This window comes from Phyllobates terribilis, unplaced genomic scaffold, assembly GCF_046119375.1.
Source record: "Phyllobates terribilis strain yellow unplaced genomic scaffold, ASM4611937v1 Scaffold_348__1_contigs__length_1988982, whole genome shotgun sequence".
In the NCBI taxonomy this organism is placed as follows: domain Eukaryota; kingdom Metazoa; phylum Chordata; class Amphibia; order Anura; family Dendrobatidae; genus Phyllobates; species Phyllobates terribilis.
Genome location: NW_027363108.1, coordinates 1,845,395 through 1,866,561, shown reverse-complemented (window position 1 = coordinate 1,866,561; position 21,167 = coordinate 1,845,395). Strand labels below are relative to the sequence as shown.

The window sequence follows — 21,167 nt, the reverse complement described above, 5'->3', positions numbered from 1 at the left end:
AAAGGATTACCCGCTTCATGAATAGTTCAAAAATAGGTTTCTTTATTGTGAAAAAAGCTCTTTAAAAACAGATTCCATAGTCACATAGTGTAGCCAGGGCAATGCGTTTCGAACGCTAAAGATGTGTTCTTTGTCAAGACCGGCTTGCAAATAGCATACCCATGGTATATAAACCATTGTTCACCAATCGCATACAAAATGGAAGTCACATGATACATAAATTTGCATACAAAAATATAAAACCAATTTGCAGAGTATATGCATAGTGAAAACAATCACATGACAAAGAAGAAATCACATATGCATAGAAAAGTTACTCGCTATAATGGAACAGTAGTACGTCATCGCGATCGCGCGCGCACACAGGCTGTGCGGGCGCGATCGCCGCCGGGTGTCAGCTGATTGTCACAGCTGACACCCACTACTATGTGCAGGGAGCAGTCCCACACCGCTTCCGGCACATTAACCCCCGCAATACTGCGATCGAAGTCGATCGCAGCATTGCTGTGGCAAGGGGAGGTGATCGCCGATACTCGCCTCCAGCTCTGTCTGCCGTGGCTTCCAGGATGTTGCCATGACGACCCGATGTCGTCATGACAACATCCGGGTCACCAGACAGCAGGGAGATTTTTTGGACATGTTCAGTGCATCTCCAAACTATCTTCTCCCTGTCCAGCGCTGACAGCCTGCATGGCACAGGGATGGTGCTCCATTCCTGTGCCATGCAGGCGATCATAGAAAAAAAAGTGAAAGTCCCATAGTGGGACAAAGTAAAAAAGTAAAAAACCTCCCAGAAAGTGAAAAAAAAAAAAAAAAAAAAATTGTAAAAATATTAAAAAAAAAATAAAAAAATAATCCACTAAAAATAAAAATATATTGTACCCATCAATAAATATTATTATGAAAAAAAAGCAAAAAAACAATAAAAGTACACATATTTGATATCGCCCGTCCATAACGACCTGACCTATAAAACTGTTCCACTAGTTAACGCCTTCAGTGAACACGGTAAAAAAAAAAAAAAAAAAAAAAAAAAAAAAACGAAGCAAAAAATAATGCTTTATCATACCGCCAACCAAAAAATGGAATAACACGCGATCAAAAAGACGAATATAAATAAAAATGGTACCACTGAAAACGTCATCTTGTCCCGCAAAAAACAAGCCATCACATGACTCTGTAGGCCAAAATATGGCAATGCAAAAACTAGATTTTACAAAATATGTGCCTTTTTAGTGTGTGACAGCTGTCAGTCATAAAAACCCGATATGATTCTAGTATCGCTGTAATCGCACCGACCCGAAGAATAAATTAATCTCATCACTTATACCGCACGAGGAACGTCGTAAAAAATAAACGCTAGGGCTGGTGTTGGGGTTGTGCTAATGTTAGGGTTGGGGTTGTTTTTTTTTTCAAAAGTTAAAAAAAAAAAAAAAAAAAAAAAAAGATGACGATATGGCAACTATTGTTGAACGCAAGTGCTCGCTACTTGAGTTTGCATCGGGTGCTCGGGTATGCACTGAGTATCGCGGGTGCTCGAGTCTCCGCCCCATATGCTTCGCGGCCAAAAAAACCTCGCGGGGATTGCCTGCCATGCACGAGCGATCCCCGCATGTTTTTTTTGGGGTGTCTAATAACCGTGAAACATGTGGGCGGGGACTCAAGCATTTCACTTGAGCACCCGTGATACATGGTGCATACCTGAGTACCCGATGCAAACTCAAGTAGCGAGCACTTGCGCTCAAGAGTAATGACAACTTATTCAATATGATGACTTAATGTTATCAAATTCTGTGTCGTACCTCTGGGTTCAAAATGTTCACTATACCCCTTAATAAAATCCTTGAGGGATATAGTTTCCAAAATGGGGTCACTTTTGGGGGAGCTCCACTGTTTAGGCACATCAGGGGCTCTCCAAACGCGACATGGTGTCCGCTAACAAATTGAATGGAAAATCGGCTCAAATTGTTAGCGGACACCATGTCGCGTTTGGAGAGCCCCTGTGTGCCTAAACATTGGAGCTCCCCCACAAGTGACCCCATTTTGGAAACTAGACCACCCAAGGCACTTATCTAGATGCATAGTGAGCACTTGGAACCCTCAGGTGCTTCACAAATTGATTCGTAAAAATGAAAAAGTGGAAAAAAAAATACTTTTTCATTTTTACGAATCAATTTGTGAAGCACCTAGGGGTTCCAAGTGCTCACTATGCATCTAGATAGGTGCCTTGGGGGGTCTAGTTTCCAAAATGGGGCCACTTGTGGGTTTCCACTGTTTAGGCACATCAGGGGCTCTCCAAACGCAACATGGCGTCCGCTAATTATTCAAGCAAATTTTACAATCAAAAAGTCAAATGGCGCTCCTTCCCTTCCGAGCCCTGCCGTGCGCCCAAACAGTGTTTTTTTCCCCAAATATTGGGTATCTGCGTGCCCAGAGGAAATTGCACAACAAATTTTCGGGTCCATTTTTTTCTTGTTACCCCTGCGAAAATAAAAAACATTGGGTCTAAAGTAACATTTTTGTGAAAAAAGTTAAATCTTCATTTTTTTCTTCCACATTCCAAAAATTCCTGTGAAGCACCTGAAGGGTTAATAAAGTTCTTGAATGTGGTTTTGAGCACCTTAAGGGGTGCAGTTTTTAGAATGGTGTCACTTTTGGGTATTTTCTGTCATAAAGACCTCTCAAAGTGACTTCAAATGTGATGTGGTCCCTAAAAAAATGGTTTTGTAAATTTTGTTGGAAAAATGAGAAATCGCTGATCAACTTTTAACCCTTATAGCTCCCTAACAAAAAAAAAATTTGGTTCCAAAATTGTGCTGATGTAAAGTAGACATGTGGGAAATGTTATTTATTAACTATTTTGTGTGACATATCTCTCTGATTTAAGGGCATAAAAATTCAAATTTTGAAAATTGCAAAATTTTCTAAATTTTCACCAAATTTTCATTTTTTTCATAAATAAACGCAAGTGATAGCGAAGAAATTTTTCCACAATCATGAAGTACAATATGTCACGAAAAAAACAATCTCAGAATCAGGGGGATCCGTTGAAGCGTTCCAGAGTAATTACCTCATAAAGTGACAGTGGTCAGAATTGTAAAAATTGGCCTGGTCATTAGCGTGCAAACCACCCTCGGGGGTAAAGGGGTTAAAGACCAATCCGGATAACCCCTAGATTTCAATTTATTTTTACACCTGATGAATTCTTCCTCCAATTTATTTGCATTGTTACAGTTACGTTTAATTCTTGTCAGTTCCCCCACAGGTATAGCTTTTATAGTATGGCGCGGATGTCCGCTTTTGGCGTGTAGAATGGTATTCCCAGATATGGGTTTGGAAAATGTGGAAGTAGTGATGGAACCGTCAAGAATCTCCAATTTTAGATCAAGAAATGATATATACTTAGAATCAAAGGTGTAAGTGAAAGAAAGATTGAATTCATTGTTATTTAAATACTTGATGAATTATGGTATGGCAGACACATCCCCACTCCAAATACAGATCAAATCATCGATGTATCTGCCATACCAGAAAACATCACGAGCCCATGGATTGGCGAAGGTGTACAATGCAACATATTCCCAATGTGACATTGCCATATTGCCAAAGATGTGGAATAGCTAGATCCCATGGATACTCCTCTACATTGGAGATAAAATTCCTGATTGTACATAATAAAATTGTTAGTCATAAGGTATTGTGTACAAGACAAAAGATAATTAATTAAATCCAAGGTATAATTACTATACCTATTAAGATGGAAATCCAATGCTTGCAGAGCGACATCATATGGTATACTTGTGTACAAAGACACTGCATGACACCCCAACCATGTATATCCCTCCTGCCATGTGATATTTGTTAATTGGTCCAGAACGTCTCTTGAATCAAGAAAACCTGCAGATCTCTGCACTAGCGGTTGAAATAATGTATCTATCCAATTACCAAGATGCTCTGTAACAGAATTAATATTAGAAATGATTGGCCTCACTGGGGGGGGGGATTGATGCCCTTATGTGTCTTGGGTAAACCATATAAAAGTGGTAGCATGTGACGCGCCCCCTGGGCCTGTGCTGTGCAGGGGGATACCCGGAGCCGGATCGCTGGGGGTTGTAGTTCTCCGTGGCGGTGACCCGGTCCGTGCCCAGGGCGGTCAAACCAGTGGCGGTCTTAAGTAATAACAATGTCCGACTACGCCACCCGTGGATTGCGGTCAGTGGGGAACGCCGCTGCGCTGCCGACCGCTGAGGTTGTTTGCGCAGCCGAGTATGGGATAACTCCCCACGGGAGAAGTATTGCCTCAGGGCAGCTAATGTGGATGATGGGAGTGATGGTGTGAGCGTCCCGGTAGTAATGGTGCTGGTGCGGCAAGGAATCACAGAGACGTGTGGTGCAGTTCAGGGTCTTTACTGATGGTATAAAGCAGACCCTCCCGGGAGTACTGGTTAGCAGTAGGGGCCTGGTCAGTCTGTGAGCAAGCAGGATCTCCCCTGGCCAGGTGGAGTTGTAGGCCTCCCCGACTATCTGCACTCTTTCCTGGCTACCTTGCTCTATGCGGGTAGAAGTAGCCCACGTCCCTGAGTATACCGTGTGGTGCTGACCCGTATGGCCGGTGACTTGGGGCCTTCCGTTAGCCTTCGCTTCACCATGGCGGTGCTGGTCCCTTGCTTGTGACCGTGCCTTCGGGTTTCTAAGGCCAGAGGACATGGAATCCCCTGCCGGTTGGATTCTGCTGCTGGACCTGGATGTCCCCACAGCCTCGGACTTCGTGTCCGGGTTAGTGTCTTCAGCCAAGGCGAGCTTTCTAGCTTCCAGCCTCTGGCACAAGCTCCTGCTCCTACAGAGCTCCTGTTGTAACTTTCCCTGTGTCTGGAACTGAACTCTTTCTCTCCTAATCCTGCCCCAGACCCAGTTTATAAGGGCAGATTCCTCCCCTCCCAGGTCTGGGCGGGCCGTGTTGCATGCTTAGGGCTCCTGACCAGAGAAACCTCCCACTTTCTCTCAGACATAATATCTCTATTACTGTGGTAACCAGACCCCTGGGGTACCACATTCCCCCCTAGTAAATTTTAGTACTCCGGGACTAAACACATTTTTAAAACATAATAACAGGGTATAAACAATAATACAATAACATATTTACAAGAAGCTTTAGTTCTTTAAAGGTCACGGCGTGTCCGCAACCGGGTGTCCATATCACCCAAGGTGAAGTTTTAAGCGAAGTAGGGGACCTGTCCAAAGCAAACCCCTTGCGTTGGCCTTGGGCGTGGCTGCAATGCTGGAGCTAGCTACTTTGGGCCACAAGTAGGCCACGCCAGACAGGTTTTCTTTTCCACGGCCGTCTTCGCAAGAGGCACCAAGGTGCAACTATCTACAAAACTGTTCCGGTTATCCAGTGTCCATAACCTGTTAGTCCAAATAAATCTGCAGGGTAACTGAGAAACATAATTAGTAACAGGCAACAACAAAAACCATAAACAGTTAACAGATAAATTCACAGTGCATTAGTTTAGATTTTCCAGCGAGCGGGCATCTGACCTCTAGTGACTCAAGTGGACCTACGGAGCTCACTAACTGGTCCTGCACTACAGGGTGTAGGAGGTGTTATGGGTAAGCTGGGCAGCTGTCTGCGCACTCTTTGGCTCACTAGGGGCACGGCAGGCTCACTACTAGCAGAGGGTTGATTCTCCTGGGCTGCTGGTATGGATTCTTCTGCCTCCTGGGCCGGCTGCTCTTCCAGCTCTACCTGGTCTTCTGTAGGCACTTGAGGGGCTGGCTGGAGAAAGGTGAGGACGGGCACCACGATAGCGTTGTTTACTTGTGTCCGGGACCGGGGAAAGTTTCCGAGTACAGTGGTGATCATTTCCTCCTTTTCCTCTACGGGTTGAGGGTCTTCCTGATCTTCATCCGTGCTTTGCAACTTCTCGGGGCACTTTTTCAGGTGGTCTCTGGAGACAGTGGCTGTGGTCTCTCCTCCATCCTTGCTGATGACGTATACCTTTGGATTATTGTGGCTTGAGGGCAGTACGGTGTACGGGTCCTTTTCCCACTGGTCGTCCTACTTATGGAGCCGCCTTTTTCTTTTCAAGACCTGCTCTCCAGGTACCAGGGGAACAGCGGGAGCATGTTGGTTATAAGTCCTCTCCTGCCTTTCTCTTGATTGACAGAGACTTCGCTCGACGCTCTCTTGTACTTTCCGGTACTGCTGCTGCCGTTCTGTATCCCAGTCTGTCTCTGGTGAGGTGTCCTCGGGTATCAGGACTCCCATATCCAGATCAAGAGGCAGCTTACCAGGTCTTGCTCGCATTAGGTAAGCCGGGGTACAGTTGGAGGAACCTACCGGGATGTGGTTATACAGGTCCACCAGATCGGGCAGTTTCTCAGGCCACAGACTGCGTTCTTCCAGGGGCAATGTTTTTAGCAGATGTATCACCACCTGGTTCATCTTCTCGCAGAGTCCATTGGTTTGGGGGTGATAGGGCGTTGTTCTTATCTTCTTGCAGCCATACAGGTTGCAGAACTCCTGGGAGACCTCCGCTTCGAAGGCTGGTCCTTGGTCCGTCAGCACTTGGTCCGGGTACCCGTGTGGGCGGCAGAAGTGCAGCTGGAAGGCTCTAGCTGCTGTTTGTGCTGTTAAGTCTTTGACGGGGACCACCACTAAGAATCGGGAGTAGCGATCCACGATGGTTAGGGAGTAGACATACCCGCTTCTGCTTGGAGCCAGTTTAACATGGTCCAGAGCGACCAGTTCCAGCGGCTGCCTGGTGATGATGGGCTGCAGGGGAGTCCTCTGGCTGGCACGGTCCCTTCTTCTTAGATTGCACGGGCCACAGTCTCTACACCATCTCTCAATGGCTCCTCTCATGCCTATCCAGTAGAACCGTTCACGCAGCAGGAACTCCAGCTTCTTCCATCCGAAGTGCCCTGCCCCATTGTGGTAGGCCTCCAGCACCATAGCTGCGTCCCGTCTCGGTACCACCACCTGCCAGATCAGCTCATGTGTCCGGGAATTGACCATTCTGCAGCACAACTTCTCCTTGTAGAGGAACAGTCTGCTCTTCTCCGTCCACAGTTGCTTGGTCTCTTCCGGAGCGTCCGGGTCTAGGCGGGCGTCAGCCTGGGTCAGCATTTCCTTCACCAGACGGACTGCGGGGTCACTGTCTTGCGTCTCCGCCCAGTTGTAGTGGGGTAAGGGGTTGAACGTAGCGGATCGCTGGCCCCTTACACGGTGGGAATACTGGGTAATCCCATGACGGTGAAATGCAGGGAGTTCGATCTCTTCCAATTCTTCTGGATCCTCACCTTCGTCCGGTAGGTTTGGCATCCTGGACAGGGCGTCCGCGTTGGTATTGGAGCGTCCTGCCCGGTATTTGATCGTGAACTCAAAATTGGACAGGCGGGCCATCCATCTCTGCTCCAGGGCACCCAGTCTTGCAGTGTCCAGGTGTGTCAACGGGTTGTTGTCCGTGTACACGGTGAACCTGGAAGAGGCAAGGTAATGCTTAAAACGTTCGGTTACTGCCCACACCACTGCCAGGAACTCTAGCTTGAACGAGCTGTAATTCTCCGGGTTTCTTTCCGTGAGTCGCAGTTTTCGGCTGGCGTAAGCAATTACCCGTTCTCTCCCCTACTGGATCTGGGACAGTACGGCTCCTAGCCCGATGTTGCTTGCGTCCGTGTAGAGGATAAAGGGCTGGCTGTAATCGGGGTACGCCAGGATTTCATCCCCCGTGAGGGCCATCTTCAGCTGGCCGAACGACTCCTCTTCCAGCTTTTCCCATTTGAAGGGTGGCTTCTGGTTTTTGGCCTTCCTGGACTGGCCTATCAGGAGGTCTTGCATAGGAGCTGCCTTCTTGGTAAAACCGGGAATGAATCTTCGGTAGTAGCCTACCAACCCGAGGAACTGCCGCACTTCCTTTATGCTGGATGGTATTGGCCAGTCCTTAATCACGGTGATCTTGTCAGGGTCGGGGGCTACTCCGTCAGCACTCACCACGTGTCCCAGGTACTGTACCTTTGGCTTCAGTAGGTGACACTTTGAGGGTTTTACTTTTAGGCCATAGTTTGCCAGGGCTTCAAACACTTCTGCCAGGTGTTCCAGATGGTCCTCATAGGTTTTGGAATAGACGATGACATTGTCCAGGTATAATAGGACCGTCTCGAAGTTCCGGTGTCCCAGACTGCATTCCATCAACGGTTGGAAGGTTCCTGGTGCGTTGCAGAACCCGAACGGCATACAGTTAAATTCGCTGAGTCCCATCGGGGTGGTGAATGCGGTCTTCTCCCGGTCCGCCTCTGCTACAGGAACCTGCCAGTACCCGCTAGTGAGATCCAAAGTAGAGAAGAAGTTAGCAGATTTTAATGCAGCTAAGGACTCTTCTATCCTTGGTAACGGGTACGCATCTTTGTGTGTGATACGGTTGACCTTCCTGTAGTCTACACACATTCTCATGGTGTTGTCTTTCTTTTTCACTAAGACTAGTGGAGCTGCCCAGGGGCTACAGCTGTCCCTAATTACCCCAGCCTCCTTCATGTCTTTTAGCATCCCCTTGGCGTGTTGATAGTGTGCAGGGGGTACGGGTCGGTATCTCTCCTTTATGGGAGGATGGTCTCCCGTGGGGATGTGATGTTCTACCCCCTTCTACTCGCCCGAAGTCTAGCGGGTGTTTACTAAACACTCTCTCGTACTCTTGAACCACCCGATAGACTCCCTGTTTTTGGTGTGAGGGAGTGGAGTCAGTACCCAAATGCAGTTGCTGACACCAGTCCTCCATTGGTTTCTTAGAGCCGTTACCTTCCTCTGGTTGAAATGGAGGCAAGGGTTCCACGGCCTGTACAGAATTCTGGTTTATGGTGAACAATTTGGCTAGCGTGGCATACCGGGGCAGGTATACTTCTCTCTCCCCGATATTGATGATGCGGACGGGCACCCTCCCATGGCGTACATCGACCACCCCCCGTGCTGTCAAAATGGTGGGCCTACTGTCTCAGTAGATGGGTTCTACCATTGCTTGGTAGTCTCTACCTCTTAGACCAATAGCTGCCCGGCACCAAATCATCATCTCACTTTTTGGGGGCATGGCAATAGGGAACGGGTCACACATTCTCACGCTACCTATCTCACCACCAGATAGTTCCACTTGTTGCCGCTTCATCAGTGCCCGGATCTCTTTTTGGAGCACACGCTGCTGACTGGAACTGGCGTTCTTGGCAACCTGCTGCAAAATAAGAATCACCTCTGCAAGACAGTTTTCAATTACGTTAGTACCTAGGGTGATTTTTGGGTGACTCTCGCGCCGGTCAATGTCCACAATGATCAGTCCTTGTGCCGGCAGTTCAATTTTACCGACCTTGATGGTCATTTCCCTAAATCCTATCTGTGGCACGGGCTGACCATTGCTGGCGATAATGCTCAGGTCGTCATCTGGGTAGCGGGTTATGTCCGAGTCATTCCAGTAATGCTTAAAGAGCACGTACGGGATGGTGGTCACCTGTGACCCAGTGTCTAGTAGGGCACTCATAGGAATGCCATCCAGTACCACAGGCAAGACCGGACGTCCCCCTAGGTATTTGTCATGCCAGTTCGATGGGCCTGATGATCTTATGCCTGGGGGTTGGCCCTCTACCCCAGGTTGTGCCCGTTTAAATGACAGTACCTTGCCATATGTCTGGGTTGATTGCAGCGGCGGCAGATGGGTCGTCCGTCCTCATTGTACCTGTCGCTGGGTCTTCCTCTGGCCGGTGGGGTCCTCCTCAGTCGGCGCCACGGGACGTCCTCCTGTCCGGATGCCAGCTGGATCTTTCCTGGAGAACAGACCTGTAAAGACTGCACAGTTCTGGTTAGCGCGGCAACGCTCTTAGTCAGCTCTTGGACCTGATGGTGCAGGTCTGTAGCCGGGTCACTGTTTAAAGCCTGCGCATCAGCTCCCACAGGCCCTGCAGACAAGGGCGCCGTCTCCTGGTGATAAGTGATAGCAGGGCGCCTGTGGGTCACAGCACCACCTGGTGCCGGTTCTCGGAGCACCCAGATGGCTCTGTCCTTGAACTGTGCAAAGTCCAGGTCAGGGTCCTGTAAGGCCATTGCCCGCAACTGGGTTCGGTGGGCATTGCACAGTAGACCCTCTATAAATTGTTCGGTCAACAGCTTGTCTTTATTTCCCACGCTGTCAGGGTCTGCCTGCTTAATGGCTCTCAGGGCCTCTTGTAGGTTTAGAGCATAGTCTCTTATACTTTCATGTGCCCGTTATTTGCACCCATAAAATCTTAGTTTTATCTCGGCTGAGGTGCGGGTGTCAAACGTGTCTTTCAGCCGGGCTAGTATCTCTGACAGTCCTCTTCTTCCCAGGTGACCAGGACTTTACCGCCCTTTGGGCTGCCCCGATTAACTGGGCCACCAGAATGCTCACTTTTTGCTCTTCTGTGAGGGGGTATACCTGGAAGAGGCTATCAAGTCTTTCCCTAAAGTCACTCAGGGTATGTGACTCTCCTGAGTACTGGGGTAGCCAGGTTGCCCCCGGGATATAGGGCATGGTGAATGGCATGACTGCTGCAGCGGTTGCGCTGGCAGTGGCTGTGGCAGTGGAGCTCCCCTCGGTGTCCGACATCCTCCTTCCCCCCCTAGTGGACCGTGGCCTACCTTGCGATGCTCTTCTTCCGTAGGCCGCGGCTCCACAGTCGATCGTCGGGGTTGAGGACCTGGCGTCGCGCTCCGATGACGTCAGCGTCGCTCTTCCTCCCTTCCAGGACCTTGCGCAGCGTCGGAGTGTGGGGCGGAGCTTCGGATCTCGCGCGCTTTCGGCGTCCACGCCCCTCTTCTCCCCGTGCGGCGTCCCGAATATGGCATCCGAAGGCGGGAAGCAGCCGCGGATGGCGGGAAGAAGGCAGAAGATGGTGGGAAATGGTCCAAGATGGCGTCTGATGGCGGGAATCGGCTCTGGATGGCGGGAAACTACTCCGGACGGCGGGAAACTTCATCACAGGTAAGTTCAAAAGTCTTTTTCAGGCACGCAGTACCCGGTGGTTGCGTGCACGAAATCCTGCCGACTACGCCAAAGTTGACGCGCCCCCTGGGCCTGTGCTGTGCAGGGGGATACCCGGAGCCGGATCGCTGGGGGTTGTAGTTCTCCGTCGCGGTGACCCGGTCCGTGCCCAGGGCGGTCAAACCAGTGGCGGTCTTAAGTAATAACAATGTCCGACTACGCCACCCGTGGATTGCGGTCAGTGGGGACCGCTGCTGCGCTGCCGACCGCTGAGGCTGATGTTGTTTGCGCAGCCGAGTATGGGATAACTCCCCACGGGAGGAGTATTGCCTCAGGGCAGCTAATGTGGATGATGGGAGTGATGGTGTGAGCGTCCCGGTAGTAATGGTGCTGGTGCGGCAAGGAATCACAGAGACGTGTGGTGCAGTTCAGGGTCTTTACTGATGGTATAACGCAGACCCTCCCGGGAGTACTGGTTAGCAGTAGGGGCCTGGTCTGTCTGTGAGCAAGCAGGATCTCCCCTGGCCAGGTGCAGTTGTAGGCCTCCCCGACTATCTGCACTCTTTCCTGGCTACCTTGCTCTATGCGGGTAGAAGTACCCCACGTCCCTGAGTATACCGTTTGGTGCTCACCCGTATGGCCGGTGACTTGGGGCCTTCCGTTAGCCTTTGCTTCACGATGGCGGTGCTGGTCCCTTGCTTGTGACCGTGCCTTCGGGTTTCTAAGGCCAGAGGACATGGAATCCCCTGCCTGTTGGATTCTGCTGCTGGACCTGGATGTCCCCACAGCCTCGGACTCCGTGTCCGGGTTAGTGTCTTCAGCCAAGGCGAGCTTTCTAGCTTCCAGCCTCTGGCACTCGCTCCTGCTCCTACAGAGCTCCTGTTGTAACTTTCCCAGTGTCTGGAACTGAACTCTTTCTCTCCTAATCCCGCCCCAGACCCAGTTTATAAGGGCAGATTCCTCCCCTCCCAGGTCTGGGCGGGCCGTGTTGCATGCTTAGGGCTCCTGGCCAGAGAAACCTCAACTTGCTCTCAGACATAATATTTCTATTACTGTGGTAACCAGACCCCTGGGGTGCCACATATGCGATGCTCAACATTGAGAAAGTCTTTTTGTTTAGCTGTAATAACCCCTAAAACAAAGCCTTCGTTTATTGTAGCATGGGTTATTATTTTTGTAATCTGTGGAGGGATTTGATGGAACCTTTGTGTAAGTAGTTGTATCAGAGAAAAGCTCCAACATTTGGTTGTGATACATGTCTGCATCCATAACTACTACTAGTCCGCCTTTATCTGACATCTTAATAATGATATCCTCCATCCGTTTTAGTTCCTGTAATGCCTTCATTTGTTTTTTGTTCAAATTACTTTTTGAGCTGTTATTTTCCACCTGCATATGGAGATTTTTTTAGTTCACGTTGAATAGTTTACTGAAATTTATCCATTGCTCCCGTTCTTGATTGTATAGGATAAAAAAAAGGATTCCGCCCTGAAAAAAACTCTGCTGAATTGGTGCTAGGTTGTGGAGAGCAATTTTCTTTTTCCAAATCTTGAAGGTGTAGTAATGCTGATTGTTCCTGAAAATTAAGAGTCCGAAATTCATTGGTTATTTTGTCATGATCTATATTGTTAGGTGCAGATTCAGTCTCATCAAAAAATGTCTTTTTACCGTCAGGTTTCTTACAAATTTATTGACATCTTTCAAGGTCCCAAAGAGATCAAATTTTCTATCAGGTGCAAAATTCAGTCCATAGGATAGAACTTGTATTTGTTCACTTGTGAGCTGGTGTTTGGATAAATTCAGGAAATTCTTTGTAGGGGATGAATCACATGTTACTTTCTGTAGCGAGAAGTCATTCTTGAGGTGCTTGGAATGTTTCCGTCCACCTCGTTTGCGTTTCTTCTGCGTTTTTTTATATTCTGGTAATAGGAAAAATCCTTAGTTAAGTGACTGGAATCTGAGTCATTAGTGTTACCATCCGATATATCTGGATCGAATGAACTAAAACTGACATGTGATTTCTGTGGAGTTTTTTACAATTATAGGAAGGTGTACGTTTTAGTATTGATCTGGGTGTGTGGACTTTTTCCCACCTTCCCCATTCATACACCTGATCCAGCTGGTAGTCATTATTATCTCTGATGAATTTAGATTTTTTTTCTCAAAGTAATAACTTCTTCTAACTTTGAGACATTGACATATATGTTTTGCATTTTGTTTTCAAAAATAGTTTTATCAAAACGCTCTTTGAGTGAATTTTTTAGGGATTTAATATCAGTATTTAATTTTGACAATTTTAGTTCTTCCTCCGCAATAATCAGTTTGATCAGCACTATAGAACAGTCTGAAAGTGCTTGATTCCACTTGTTGACAAAAGCAGGGGAATAAACTGTAGTTGGTACTTTTTTTAAACGAAGTCCTCTAGGTATCATGTTTTTAGAAACATAATTTTCGAGGGTTTTGTGATCCCACCATATTTTTGTTTCACTCATAATTAATTTTTCTATGTCATGAAATTCATCAGATAATTTTGTTGGTAAACTACTGCTGGAATTTGTGTCCAATGAAAATACCTCCACTGCTTTGCGAACTCTATTTTCATTTATATCAGTCATATTTGGACTATTACAAGACGTCTTAGTGAAGGAAAAAAAAAAAACTCAGTTTTTTTTTAAATGTCCAAAAAAATAAGCTTAAATAAGCATAATTTCTTCCAACTTAGAATTAGTTATCTGGAGTGCACGGTGATAAAGTTCAACAATGGAGTAGTAATAAGGTAACACCAGCTCACCTGAGCAATGACGTCCTAAAGCAATGTGCAATGAACCATTCGCAGTAGTTCCACAGCATAAGGAGAAAGGATTACCAGCTTCATGAATAGTTGAAAAATAGGTTTCTTTATTGTGAAAAAAGCTCTTTAAAAACAGATTCCATAGTCACATAGTATAGCCAGGGCAACGTGTTTCGAACGCTAAAGATGCGTTCTTTGTCAAGACCGGCTTGCAAATGGCATACCCATGGTATATAAACCATTGTTCACCAATCGCATACAAAATGGAAGTCACATGATACATAAATTTGCATACAAAAAATATAAAACCAATTTGCAGAGTATATGCATAGTAAAAACAATCACATGACAAAGAAGAAAACACATATGCATCTTTAGCGTTCGAAACGTGTTGCCCTGGCTACACTATGTGACTATGGAATCTGTTTTTACAGAGCTTTTTTCACAATAAAGAAACCTATTTTTGAACTATTCATGAAGCTGGTAATCCTTTCTCCTTATACTGTGGAACTACTTTGAATGGTTCATTGCACCTTGCTTCAGGACGTCATTGTTCAGGTGAGCTGGTGTTACCTTATTACTTTTCCAATGTCCTTAAGGGTGTCAAAGGTGGCATCTGGATGATCTAAGGACCACCAACGCACAGTCCTGCTCTCCTCTTGGGACCTCAGCCCTCGGACAAACTGTTCTTTTAGCATTTTATTTTCATCAGTTATGCTGGTTGGACTAATCTGTTTCAGAGCTTGCAGCGCCCCTTGTAAGCGCCAGGCATAGTCCCGAACACTGTCCTCCGGTTGCTGAGAGCAGTGGTAGAACCTCATCCGGAGGTCTGTCTCAGTGCGATCCTCAAATACAGTCTGTAACTTTTTAAAGATTACGGGCACTGACTCCTGGTCTGCGGCCGACCAAGTTTCTACTTCCCTCTCCGCAGCACCAGTCAATTGTCCCAAAACTACAGCGGCTCTTTGTTTGCCCGTCATAGAGTACATGTCCAGTATACCGCATATTTTCCGCTTGAATCCAGACAGGGTATCTGGTTTGCCGCTGTACTGGGGGAGCCACTTCGCTCCAGGGACGTACGGTAGGGCCATGGGCATGACAGGGGCTACAGGCCCTGCTGATGGAGCGGCTGTTTCGGCCTGCGCGGCATTGCGCGCGTGTGGATTATCGGGGCTGTTAACCTGGGCCCCGGCGTCGGGCTGCTCCTCCGACATTGTGGCGCCCCCCTAGTGAATCGTGGCCTACCTTTTTTTCTGTAGGCCGCAGCGCCGCATGTGACGGTCTTCTAGCTAGGACCCTGCGTCGCTTTGCGTCCTCCGTCAGAGCGCTCGCTGGGGCTTCCTGCCAGGACCTGCGTGGGGCGGGTCTGAGACTTTGCGCGCTACTGCAGGTACGCTTCTTAGTTTTCCTGCGGTAACGCCCTTCTTCTTGCGCAGTGACATAACAATGGCGGCGATCTTCGCCACAGTTCAATATACAGTTCGTTATTAAAGGCACACAGTACCCGGTGGCAATGGGCACAACACTCTGTCATTGTCGCGGGCACGATATCCTGTTCGTGACGCCAGGAAAGAGAGATGTAATGACCAGGGGATGGGGATTACTCGGCGCCTGGGCCTTGATGCCTGGTCTTGGGGGATGTCGCGGTAGTCGGCTCCCGGGCCCGTACCCTGGGGTCTCTTTTAAAAGAAAGGGGATAATGAAAGTTTGTGATGCCACCTGTGGTGTCTGGTGAGGACCTCCAGCGCTGCAGCAGTCCTCTGAGGCCGGTATTCTGGCAGCTTAGATGTTGTAGCTCCCCACAGGTGGACCAGGGCCTCAGGGCAGCATAAGTGCAGGGGTTCAGGACAGAGGGGACCCAGCCGGGTCGGAAGAAGGATAGGCAAACACACAGTTCACTACAGTACCTTTACTGGTGTTATTTCAGGCACGTTCCGGAGCACTGTAGGGTGAAGGGTGCATATCAGGACTCTCCCCAGTGAGCGGGTGTAGGGCCTCCTGTACTTTGCCTTTTCCTTGGTAAGTTTCTGACCTGCCTGAAGATAGGCCTAACTTGTTTTTTGTCTTGCACTGACTGATCTTGTGGTAGGGCCTTTGGTTGGAGATCACACTCTCTGGTAGCGGGGCCTCTGTGACTCCTGGCTCTGGTACGTATTAGCTTCTGGTGAACCTGGGACTTGAAGTCTTCCAGAGGTTCCGGTTGTCTCTACAGGGGATATTGGACCCTGTAGACACGGACCCAGTTTCCGGTATATGTTTTCTGGGGTGAGCTTGTAAAGCTCCTCTGCCCCCTATGTTACTCACTCCATTAGCCTTCGGCCTACTCGGGGCCCTCACTAGGCTACAGACTAGCAGCAGGCTTGCTGCGCTTCACCGCTGTCATGGCGTCGGCAAGCCTTATGCTCACTAACTGGAGCTACCTGAGTCTGAACTGACCTTAGCACTTCACTGGCTGCAGCAGACTGACTGCCTAACTCCACCCTCTGTAAATATACGTCCCTATCCGGGCTCCCTCTGGTGGTCTGAGGTGGTAGGGTGGAGGTGTATGTATGCTGTGAGGGCCTCTTGTGGAGAAATCCGTCCATGCACCCCTCTGGGATCTGTGGCACCAATGCGCAGCAGGGCGCCACAGATGAATCAGACAGACATAACTCTGCGGCTTCTCCCCACCGGCTGCCAGTGACTGACAAGTTGCCAGTATTACTGCATGCATGATTGAGAGACCGGTCAGTCACTGGCAGCGGGTGGGAAAAGCCATCGGGTCACGTCTGTCCAACTAGTCTACCGTGCGGCTAGTTCCATTGTGGCTTTTAAAGTATGTTTTTATCTGAAACTCCGCCACGTTTCAGAGTAAAACATTGCTGGCTGAGATCATCCTGCCAGATGGAGCAGCCGGAGCCTGTGGATGGAGCAGCATGTATCATGTCAGGTTCACTTTAGGGCGTGCTGCACCACAGACATCATAAAATGTATTTATTCACTTGTATGTTTATATGTGGCACTTCAGCCCCACCACACCAGGTCTTTCTCAAAGTTTTAATGGAGCTGAAATGCTACATATGAACACAGGAGAATACATGGATGTACCACAGATAAATACATGGACATCACATACACATCTACTATATAATCGGCTTATCCTGTCTTTCTGTCCGTCCAGGAAATCCCGCGTCGCTGATTGGTCCGGCCGCGGCCAATCAGCGACACGGGATTTCAGAACAAGATGGCGGCCGTCCTGCCGCATGGAGGTCAGCGGCGATGCAGCCGGGAGATGATCGGCGCTAGCTGCTCTCAGCGGAAGTACCCCGACCGGCGGCCTAGGCGGCGCCGCTCCCCGGTCCTCCTTTCACTCTTGCCGTCGGGATATCAGCGGCCTTAGCCGCTGATCTACTGACGGTAGCTGCATGGAGGTTACCGGTCCTCACTTACACTGTTCGCCGATTGTCGATATTGGCGCCAAATTTAAACACCCCTCTGCTGATTGGTTGCGGCAGCCTGGCCACGAATTGGCGCCGGATTTGAAACACACAGGCCACCGTCGGGAGATCAAGCACGCACATTCATTGACAGAGCGCGCAGTGGATGCTGGGTGTGACACGATGGGGGATAACCCCACCCACAGTCAGTCATTCACCGTGGTACGCGGAACAGGAGACCCCTGGCTGCAGCAGCAAATAGTCGTGATGTAAGCGGAAGCAAGAGCCGGCTGCAGCCGGGGGAATTACGTGCTGGCTGTGCGTGGTCAGTGATGTTGTCACAAGCAGTATTGACAACATGACATAATTACAAAATTCATTAGGGGCCCCGGGGGGATACATTGGGGGGTTAATTTAAAGTAGTGCACAACCCATTTAAATATTGCTTCGCTGATTAGTCGCGCCCGGTCGGCCGCATACATATTCTAGAATACCTGATGCGTTAGAATCGGGCCACCATCTAGTATGTACACAAATACATAGAGATGACATATAACACACCTATATACAAACATATTACACATACATACATATAAATACCGTATATACCCACACATTACACATGGACTTACCCTCCCTGCAGATGATTGCACATGGATGTACAGTGGGTACGGAAAGTATTCAGACCCCTTTAAATTTTTCACTCTTTGTTTCATTGCTGCCATTTGGTAAATTCTAAAAAGTTCCTTTTTTTCTCATTAAAGTACACTCTGCATCATGCATGGCGCTCCTGGGTTAGGCAGAATACTGCCGCAACCATGAGGATGCTGCAGGGGACCGAGCTGAGGTAAGTTGTTGTTTTTCGTTTTGTTTTACTGAAACGTTGGGGAAGGGAGGTAGTGGAGAGCAATTATGGGATGGTGGGACTGGGGAGAGGAATAATGGGGCTGATTGGTCTGGGGAGAGCAATGATGGGATGGTGGGGTTGAGGAGAGCAATAATGGGGCTGGCGAAAGGAATGATGGGATGGTGGGGCTGCGAAGAGCAATAATGGGGCTATAGGGGCTAGGGAGAGCAATGATGGGGCTGGGAGAGCAATGATGGAGCTGGGGAGAGCAATGATGGAGCTGGGGAGAGCAATGATGGAGCTGGGGAGAGCAATGATGAGACTGATGGGGCTGAGGAGAGCAATAATGGGGCTGATGGGGCTGGGGAGAGCAATGATGGGGCTGATGGGGCTTGGGAGAGCAATGATAGGGCTGGGGAGAGCAATGGTGGCATGGTGGGGCTTTGGAGAGCAATAATGGGGCTGGGGAGAGCAATGGTGGCATGGTGGGGCTTTGGAGAGCAATAATGGGGCTGGGGAGAGGAATGATGGGATGGTGGGACTGGAGAGAGCAATATTGGGGCTGGGGAGAGGAATGATGGAATGGTGGGGCTGGGGAGAGCAATAATGTGGCTGATGGGGCTGGGGAGTGGAATGATGGGGCTGTGAAGAGCAATAATGGGGTTGATTGGTCTGGAGAGAGCAATGATGGGACGGTGGGGTTGAAGAGAGCAATAATGGGGCTGGGGAAAGGAATGATGATCCCATCATTGGTGGGGCTGGGAAGAGCAATAATGAGGCTGATTGGGCTGGGGAGAGCAATGATGGGATGGTGGGGTTGGGGAGAGCAATAACGGGGCTGGGGATAGGAAAGATTGTGCTGATGGGGCTGGGAAGAGCAATAATGGGGCTTTTGGGAGCTAGAGAGAGCAATGATGGGACTGGGGAGAGCAATGATGAGACTGATGGGGCTGGGGAGAGCAATAATGGGGCTGATGGGACTGGGGAGAGCAATCATGGGGCTGGGTAGAGCAATGATGGGGCTGGTGGGGCTGGGGAGAGCAATTATGGGGCTGATGGGGCTTGGGAGAGCAATGATAGGGCGGGGAGAGCGATGATGGCATGGTGGGGCTGGGGAGAATAATGATGGAATGGTGGGGCTGGGGAGAGCAATAATGGGGCTGGGGGTGGAATGATGGGGCTGCTGGGGCTGTGAAGAGCAATAATTGGGCTGATTGGTCTGGGGAGAGCAATGATGGGACGGTGGGGTTGAAGAGAGCAATAATGGGGCTGGGGAAAGGAATGATGGGATGGTGGGGCTAGGAAGAGCAATAATGGGACTGATTGGGCTGGGGAGAGCAATAATGGGGCTGTAGGTGTTAGCGAGAGGAATGATGTGGCTGGGGAGAGCAATGATGGAGATGGGGAGAGCAATGATGTGACTGATGGGGCTGGGGAGAGCAATAATAGGGCTGGAGAGAGCAATGATGGAGCTGATGGGGATGGGGGAGCAATGATGGGGCTGATTGGGCTTCGGAGAGCAATGATGCAGCTGGGGAGAGCAATGATGGGGATGATGGGGCTGGGGAAAGCAATGATGGGATGGTGGGGCTGGGGAGGAATGGGGAAAGCAATGATGGGGCTGGGGGCTGAGGAGAGCAATGATGGGAATAGAGGCAATGGGGAGAGCAATGACGGGTTGCTGGGAGAGAGCAATGATTGGGATGCTGGGAGATAGCAATGATGGGGTGCTGGGAGAGAGCCATGGTGGGGGTGCTGGGAGAGAGCAATGATGGTGCTTGGAGAGAGCAATGACGGGGGTTGCTGTGAGACAGCAGTGACGGGTTGCTGGGAGAGAGCAATGACGTTGGTGCTGGGAGAGAGCAATGATAGGGGTGCTGGGACAGAGCAATGACGGGGTACTGTTAGAAAGCAATGACAGGGGTGCTGGGAGAGCAATGATGGGGTGCTGGGAGAGCAATGATTGAAGTGTTGGGAGAGAGCAATGACGGGGGTGCTGGGAGAGAGCAATGATGGAGGTGCTGGGACAGAGCAATGAAGGGAGTGCTGGGACAGAGCAATGATTGGTGTGCTGGGAGAGAGCAATGATGGAGGTGCTGGGACAGAGCAATGATGGGGTGCTGGGAGAAAGCAATGATGGGGTGCTGGGAGAGCAATGATGGGGTGCTAGGAGAGCAATGATTGAAGTGCTGGGAGAGAGAAATGACGGGGGTGCTGGGAGAGAGCAATGATGGAGGTGCTGGGACAGAGCAATGATGGGTGTGCTGGGACAGAGCAATGATGGGTGTGCTGGGACAGAGCAATGATGGAGGTGCTGGGACAGAGCAATGATGGTGTTGGGAGAGTGCAATGATGGGGGTGCTGGGAGAGAGCAATGATGGGGGTACTGGGAGAGAGCAATAATGGGGGAGCTGGGAGAGAGCAATGATGAAGGTGCTGGGGCAGAACAATAATGGGGTGCTGGGACAGAGCAATGATGGAGGTGCTGGGAGAGAGCAATGATGGGGTGCTGGGAGAGAGCAATGATGGGGGTGCTGGGAGAGAGCAATGATGGGGGTGCTGGAAGAGAGCAATGATGGGGGTGCTGGAAGAGAGCAATGATGGGGGTGCTGGGACAGAGCAATGATGGGGGTGCTGGGACAGAGCAATGATGGGGGTGCTGGGAGAGAGCAATGATGGGGGTGCTGGGAGAGAGCAATGATGGGGGTTTCACTTTACTGGTACTGTAAAGCCTTATATATTTTCCGTGTGAACGTAACCTTTCAGTTAATTGAGTCACAGAGACTGAATAATTGATATAATTGGGCGGCGGAGATTATAGTTAATGGCGAGCATAGTGCTGCTTATCACGTTATATTTTGATTACTAAGTGGCTAATAGTATATTAATGGGTGGGTGGTACATATCTGTATTCAGGGGAGCATGTATGTATACAATATATGTGACCTTGTTATTTTCTAGGCTGGAGATCATCGTGACAAGATGAGTCGTGGCTGGGAGATGTCGACATGAAGGTCTGACCAGATGGAGAAGAAGCAGCAGAAACAGACTCTGATCATATGAGACGTCAGCGGTAAGTGCCTGGATGTAAATATTATTCTGTATCTGCACTGTTTGACTTGGAGTGATAATGT

At 49.3% G+C, this 21,167-nt stretch overlaps 1 long non-coding RNA gene across 2 annotated transcripts in view; it reads left to right on the top strand.

Moving 5' to 3' along the window:
* Positions 1 to 21,167, top strand: part of LOC141222236 (uncharacterized) — a 174,184-nt gene that overhangs the window by 62,149 nt on the left and 90,868 nt on the right. For both annotated transcript variants that reach the window (XR_012290074.1, XR_012290073.1), the window contains exon 3: positions 20,995 to 21,106. This is a non-coding gene — a long non-coding RNA (uncharacterized lncRNA). The remainder of the gene's footprint in view (positions 1 to 20,994; positions 21,107 to 21,167) is intronic.